The following is a 7,857-nucleotide window of genomic DNA, read 5'->3' as shown; positions in this document are numbered from 1 at the left end:
TTTTTTTTTTTTTTAGTGTTTTAAGTTTTTTGTTTGTTTGTTTTGTTTTGCTATGTGATGTTTGAGAACTACCACTTAATGAATTTGACAGATGAAGTTTGAACATACGGGTAGGGAAATAAGCCAATGATTTGAATTACTTATCTATACAGAAGAAATAGTTTTAAGATTTAAGACTATATGAAATAAACTGGTTAAACTAGAAAAAAGAAAAAATGGTATTAATGAGAGAAAGAGCATGGTAGCACTTTTTATGTTAGAGATCATAGGTAAATATCAGCTGTTATAATTTTTATTAAATATCAAACATCAACCGGGCATGGGTGACTCACACCTGTAATCCCAGCACTTTGGGAGGTCAAGGCAGACAGATCACCTGAGGTTGGGAGTTCGAGACCAGCTTGACCAACATGGAGAAACCCCGTCTCTAACCCTGTCTATGTATTTGTAGTCTCTAAAAAATACAAAATTAGCTGGGGATGATGGCACATGTCTGTAATCCCAGCTACTCAGGAGGCTGAGGCAGGAGAATTGCTTGAACCCGGGAGGCGGAGGTTGCAGTGAGCTGAGATCGTGCTATTGCACTCCAGCCTGGGCAACAAGAGCAAAATTCCACCTCAAAAAAAAAAAAAAAAAAAAATCAAACATCATTTTACCAGAGAACAAAACAAATTATTGCATAATACAGAATCATGAACCAAAATCAACTGTAGTTACCTAATAAAGTTCTGGTTGGCAGTTAAAATAATAATAAGAGAAAGAGAAAGAGAAGAGCCTCAGAGACCTGTAAAATTATGTCAGATATCCCAACATACATGAAATGAGAGTTCCACAAAGATAGGAGATGGAGAAAAGAGGGCCAGAATTTTTTGAAATAATAATGCTAAAAGTCTCCAAATTTGATTAAAAAAAAAAAAAAACTACAAATACAAGAAGTTCAAATGAACACAAAGTAAGATAAACACAAAGAAAACTGCACCTAGATACATCATAGTCAAACTGCTGAAAGCCAAGGACAAAAGAAAATCCTGAAAGTGCCAAAAGAAAAATGAGTCGTTGGGGGAAAAACAATGTGACATAGAGCTGACTTCTCATGAGCAACACAGGAGATCATAAGACATTGGAATGATATATTTAAGGTGCTAAGTGAGGGAGAAACTGTCAACCAAGAATTCTGTATCCAATGAAACCGTCCTTCAAAAAGGAAAGTGAAATAAAGACATTCCCAGAAAAACAAACCTGAGAGAATTTGTTAGTAGCAAACCTGCCCTCCAAGAAATATTAAAGGACGTTCTTCAGAGTGAAAAGAAATTACAGGAGAGTGTAACTCTGATATGTAGAAAGGAATGAAGATAAGAAACTTTTAAAATATGTAAAAAAGGCTGTACACACAATTTTCTTAATTTCTTTTAAAATATGATAAAGCAATAATTTTATGCCATATTGTTGATATTATATAAATGGAATATATATGACAGTGATAGCACAAAATAAGGGGAGGAAATGGTACTATATCAGAGCAAATTGGCTATAGTTTACTGAAATTAAGTTAGTATTAGCCTGAAAGAGATTGTGTTAAGTTAAAGATACAAGTCTCGGTTCATTTGGTGCAACTATAACAAAATACTACAGATTACATAATTTATAATGAGCAGAAATTATTCTCACAGTTCTGGCATCTGGGAAGTCCAAGATCAAGGTGCCAGCATCAGTCAAGGGCCTTCTTATTGCATCATTACATGACAGATGGCAGAAGAGCAAGAGAGAAGAAAGACCTTGCCCTTCAACTTCTAACTCTTTTATAAGGGTCCTGAAACCACCTTTGCAAAAAAATTATAGCAGTGAGAAAATTATGACTGTGAAAGAGATCTGACCTAACCAATTCCATCTTGCCTTTAACCTCCAAACTGCCCCTGATTATTCCTGGGCATGAGCTAAGCTAACTTTGGGAGAAATTTAGTTTATGGTTTAAATGATAATAGCCCCTTCCAAAACCAAATTGCCTGTAAAACTAATAAAAATCCACCTGGTTAGGAGGATGAGAGGAGCCTAAATTCTGCTAAGATATACACATAGTTAAATGATTACCGGCCATTATTCCGGAGATCACAAGACTTACAGCTTCCCAAATTACTAGAACCTAAGATTGGCCTTTTGAGATGTCTTTTCAGGTTTTGCATTTCTGATGACTGGATGGCCTCATCTGAACCAGTGGCTCTTCTAAGGCCCCCACCCAAAACTGGACTCAGCACTTTAGGACCATTTTCCACATCCCTACAATTGCATCCCCAACCAATTAGCAGCACCCATTCTCTAGCCACTGCCTGCCAAACTATCCTTGAAAAACCCTAGACTCTGAATTTTGAAGGGGGGTGGGACAGATTTGAGTAATAATAAAACTCTGGTCTCCTGTTTAGCCAAATCTATGTGTATTAAATTCTGCATTGCAATTCCCCTATCTTGTTAAATAGGCTCTATCTGGGCAGTGGGCACAATGAATCCTTTAAGCAGTTATAGCCCTCATCTTATCCATGAGGGCTCCACCTTCTTGACTTAATTACCTTTTTGTTTGTTTGTTTGTTTGTTTGTTTTGAGACAGAGTCTCATTCTGTCACCCAGGCTGGTGTGCAGTGGCTACTCACTGCAGCCTCCGCTTCCCAGGTTCAAGCAATTCTCATGCCTCAGCCTCCTGAGTAGCTGGGATTACAGGTGTACATCAGCACATCTGGCTAATTTTTGTATTTTTTTTTTTTAGTAGAGATAGGGTTTCACCATGTTGGCCAGGCTGGTCTTGAACTCCTCACCTCAAGTGATCTGCCTGCCTCAGCCTTCCAGAGTCCAGGGATTACAGACATGCACCACAGCACCCAGCCTCTTAATTACCTCTTAATAGTATCACCTTGGGAATTAGGTTTTAACCTACAAATTTTGGAGGAGACACAACCATTCAAACCATAGTACACATTGTATTCCTTAGAATAACCAATAAAAAAGTAATTTAAACTATTTTAGGTGAAATAAATAAATGTAAAACTGTTAAGTAAAATTAAGTAATTTTTTAATGAGATGATGCCTTATTCTGTCACCCAGGCTGGAGTACAGGGGCATAAACATAGCTCACTGTAATGTTGAACTTCTGGGCTCAAGCAATTCGCCCACCTCAACATTATGAGTAGCTAGGACCACAAGTATGCACCACCATATCCAGCTAATTTTTTAAATTATTTCAGAGATTGGGTCTCACTATGTTACCCAGGCTGGTCTTGAACTCTTGGCCTCAAGTGATCCTTCCACCTCAGCTTTGTGAGCAGTTGGGATTATAGGCAAATTAAGTAAAGTTAAAATGTTAAAAATATAGCTAAGAAATCAATAAATGAATTAAAAGTGTACACTAAGCTGGGCACAGTGGTGTGTGGCTATAGTCCTAGCTACTAGGGAGGCTGAGGCAGGAGGATCACTTGAGCCTAGGAGTTTGAGGCCAGCCTGGGCAATCTGGGCAATATGCAAAATCCCATCTCTAAACAAAGAAACAAACAAACCAGAAAAGGAGGAACAGAGGAACTCAACAACAACAAAAAACAAGCAATTCCATTAAAAAACAGACAAAGGACATGAATAGACATTTCTCCAAAGAATATATACAAATGATAAATAAACACATGAAAAGATGCCAAACATTATTAGTCATTAGGGAAATGCAGTTCAAAACCACAATGACATACCACCATATACTCATTAGGATGGCCACTATTTAAAAAAAAAAAAAAAGACAGAAAGAAAATACAAGTGTTGACAAGGATGTGGAAAAACTGGAAACTCTGTGCACTTCTGGAGAGAATGTGAAATGGTTCAGCTGCTATAGAAGACAGTATAATGGTGCCTTTAAAAATTAAAAATAAAATTAGCATGTGATCCAGGCATTCCATTTCTGAGCTTATACCCAAAAGAATTTAAATGAGGAACTTGAAGAAATATCTGTACACTCATATTCATAGCAGTATTATTTGCAGTAGTCAAAATATGGAAGTAACCCATGTCCATCAGTGAATAAATGGGTAAGTAGAATGTGGTAAATAGATACAAAAGAATATTATTCAGCCTTAAAAAGAAGGAAATTCTGACACATGCTACAGTATGGATGGGCTTTGAGGGCATTATGTTTAGTGAAATAAGTCAGTCACAAAATGACAAACACTTTATGATTACACTTAGATAAGGCTACTAGAGAAGTCAGATTCATAGAGACGGAAAGTAGAATGGTGGTTACCTGGGGCTGTGCACAGGAGAGAATTGGAACTTATTATTTAATGTGTATAAAGTTTCCATTTTGCAAGAAAAGAGAAATGAATGGTTGCACAACAATGTGAATGTACTTTTTGACTCTGAACTGTACACTTTAAAATGGTTAAGATGGCAAATTTAATGTTCTGTGTATTATGCCACAATCAAAACAGTAATAATAAAAGGAGGAACAAAGAAACAAGAAGGAAAAGACATACAGAAAACAAACTTCAAAATAGCAAGTGTAAATCAAACTATGTGAGTAATTACATTAAATGTAAATGGACTAAACCCTGCAATCAAAAGGAAAAGACTGCCAAGCTGGATTCAAAACCAAAAGCAAATCCCACTACAGATTGTCTAAAAGAGACATACTCTAGATTTAAAGACACTCATCATTTCAAAGAAATAAGATGGAAACAGATATATTGTGCAAGTAGTGATCACAAAAAAGTTGAATCAGCTTTTAACACCACACAAAATATACTTCAAGACACTGCACCCAGCCAATCATTTTTTTTTTTTTTTTTTTTTTTTTTTGAGACAGAGTTTCGCTCTTGTTGCCCAGGCTGGAGTGCAATGGCACAATCTTGGCTCACCACAACCTCCACCTTCCGGGTTGAAGCAATTCTCCTGCCTCAGCCTCCTGAGTAGCTGGGATTACAGGCATGCACCACCATGCCTGGCTAATTTTGTATTTTTAGTAGAGATGGGGTTTCTCCATGTTGGTCAGGCTGGTCTCGAACTCCTGACCTCACGTGATCCGCCCACCTTGGCCTCCCAAAGTGTTTCTGGCCAATCATATTTTTTTTAACCTTGGTTAGGTCATTTGCAAAAATGATGTTAATGCTAACTACTTTTTAAGGTTGTTCTGGCATTTGGAAGTAATATGAACCAAGGCAATGAAGTGGAGTCTCACAATCAAATAGACCTTGGGTTGGGTCTGGAATTTGCCACTTACTGGTTACAGGTGACCTTGAGTAAATTTTTAAAACTCTCTAAGGTCTGTGGCCTGGCTGGATTGAACAAGGCCTATGATAGTATAATTTGCAGAGAGTTGTTTAATGGAGCATAGACATTCTAGTTCACTGCTCTATGTGTGGTTCTGGCTCTGACTGCAGCCTGTAGATATGCTATTTGTGACTCAGCCAAAAACATTCACTTTAGTTCCCAATCTTTCTAAAGCACTTAATAGTTTTATTTAGTAATTTTTTCAAATAGATATTAGGTTGCTGCCCCTCTCTCCCTTCCCATTTTCTCCTTTTCCATTCATGCCTAGCATAGAGCTTTCCAAACAGAAGAGATGTCAGTCTTTATTTAAGGAATGCAGTGTTTCAGTCCTGTTGGATTCAGCTATGCTTGTGGAGACGTGCCTTGAATGACTAAATTTTTAGTTTTCAAGTAAAGCAATCAGGTATTTCATCTTTTTACTGAAGTTGAAACACAAAGAAAAGAGCCTTAACCAAAACAGGGCTTTGAAGTTTGCCATTAAAAGGATTTCCTTATAGTGGCTATTGCAGGCTTTTAAAATGATAGGCTTTTAAAACCACAGGGGTTACCACTCCTTAGGAATTTTATGTGTGAGTCTAATTACAAGAAAAGATGATCAGTTGAAATATCCTTCAATATTTTTGAAGTCTTTGATTTAAATGGCAGTATCTGGCAAATGAAGGATGCAAAATGTCCTGCTAGTGAACATCTCAGAGTTCCTTTGTTAAGTAGTTTAAGTTGTGAAGTAGGAGCTGCAGGGTTCTAGAAGCTCAGGCAGTAGCTAAAACCTAACATGGCTGGTGGAACTGTAAGTTGGTGTAGGCTTCCTAGAGAGAAATTTAGGATATTTAACAACATTTTAAATATACATGGACTGTGATCCAAAAATGTAGTCTAAGGTTATAATAGGACAAGTGTGGCATGCACAAGAATATTTAGACTATTATTATTTTTAATAATGAAAGCTCCATCAACAAGGGCTTGAGTAAGTCAATTAAAATATATCTATTGCGGTAGAATACTGCGTATAGTTTTAAAAGACAGATTTTAATTTTGCATGAATCATATTTATGACATACAGCAAACAGCAAAGTGTTCGTTATCTGGATGGAATATGTATGAGAACATGTTTCTGCCTCTGTATTGTTTGAACTATTTATGAAAGTGATGCAATATGAGGGAAGAAAACAATGATGGCTTCCGTTTGGAAGGGAAAATCAGCTGTGATTTTATTTTCTGCTGAGGAAACAGAATAAAGAATAGAATATTGGGCTAAAAAGATCTATGATCATCCAATCCAATTTCCTCACATAGGATATAAATAGTAGGACACTTTTCCTAACATAAATTCTGTATTTAAAATATAAGTAGTAATTTATTTTCCCAAAACTGTTGCTGAGAACTGTGATATGAAATAAATTATATTTTCCCCAAGGAAATAATATACTAATTTATTTCATCATTAAAATATTACAGATATAGCCAAAATGATTTTATAAATTAAAAAATACAATATGCAAAAAACATAATATAATAGTGTCATAAATTGAAGTATCTAGCCTTGCACAATAATAATATATAATACATGTTCATAATGTAATAAAATTCCATTGATTTATCAGAATTTCGGTGACATTAGGGGATGATTTGTATGAATCACGTTACTTATAAACTTGTCCATGATAACTTTAAAAGATACTTTATTTTTTATTAGTAAAGTTTTATGTAGCAAATGGACATACTTGAAATATTCCTTGTCTACCAAGCTAGAAATCTTTCCATCCTCTTTCATTTCTCTCCCTTCTCTGTCTCTTTCTTGTCTGGCAGACATCTCTGAATTTATAGCTTATTGATAATAATTGAAAAGACTGACAAACTTAGCTTTGAGGGCTATTTCCCAATCTTATTTTCATTAACAAACTCCTTTCACAGTACAATATCTTTAACCCCATTAGAATTTTTATATGCCTCTCTCTCCAGTATTTTCTTATGAAAATTTTCACATACATAGAAAAGTTGAGTTGCACAGTGATATACCCAATCATTAAATTCTACAATTGTCAATATGCTGTTCTATTTGTTTCATCACCTTTCTCTATCCATGTACCTATCCATTCATCAATTCATCTTATTTTATTTATTCTTATTCTTATTATTATTATTATTGAGACAGAGTCTTGCTCTTATCACCCAGGCTGGAGTGCAGTGGCACGATTTTGGCTCACTGCAACCTCTCCCTCCAGGGTTTAAGCGATTCTCCTGCCTCAGCCTCTCAAGTAGCTGGGATTAAGGTGCCTGCCACCACACCTGGCTAATCTTTGTATTTTTTAGTAGAGACAGGGTTTCACCATGTTGGCCAGGTTGGTCTCGAATGCCTGACCTCAGGTGATCTACCCTCCTCAGCCTCGTAATTTATCTTATTTTTTAATGCATTTCAAAGTAAGTTGCAAAACTGGCTCACACTTGTAATCCCAGCTACTCATGAGTCTGAGGTGGGAGAATGCCTTGAAGTCAGGAGTTTGAGATCAGCACCTGGGCAATATAGTGAGACTATCTCTACAAAAAAAAAAAAAAAAAAAAAAAAAA

Source organism: Rhinopithecus bieti, unplaced genomic scaffold (assembly GCF_001698545.2).
Source record: "Rhinopithecus bieti isolate Rb0 unplaced genomic scaffold, ASM169854v2 scaffold_73682, whole genome shotgun sequence".
NCBI lineage: Eukaryota > Metazoa > Chordata > Mammalia > Primates > Cercopithecidae > Rhinopithecus > Rhinopithecus bieti.
The sequence above is the reverse complement of the archived record's forward strand: the minus strand, read 5'-3'. Positions refer to the sequence as shown.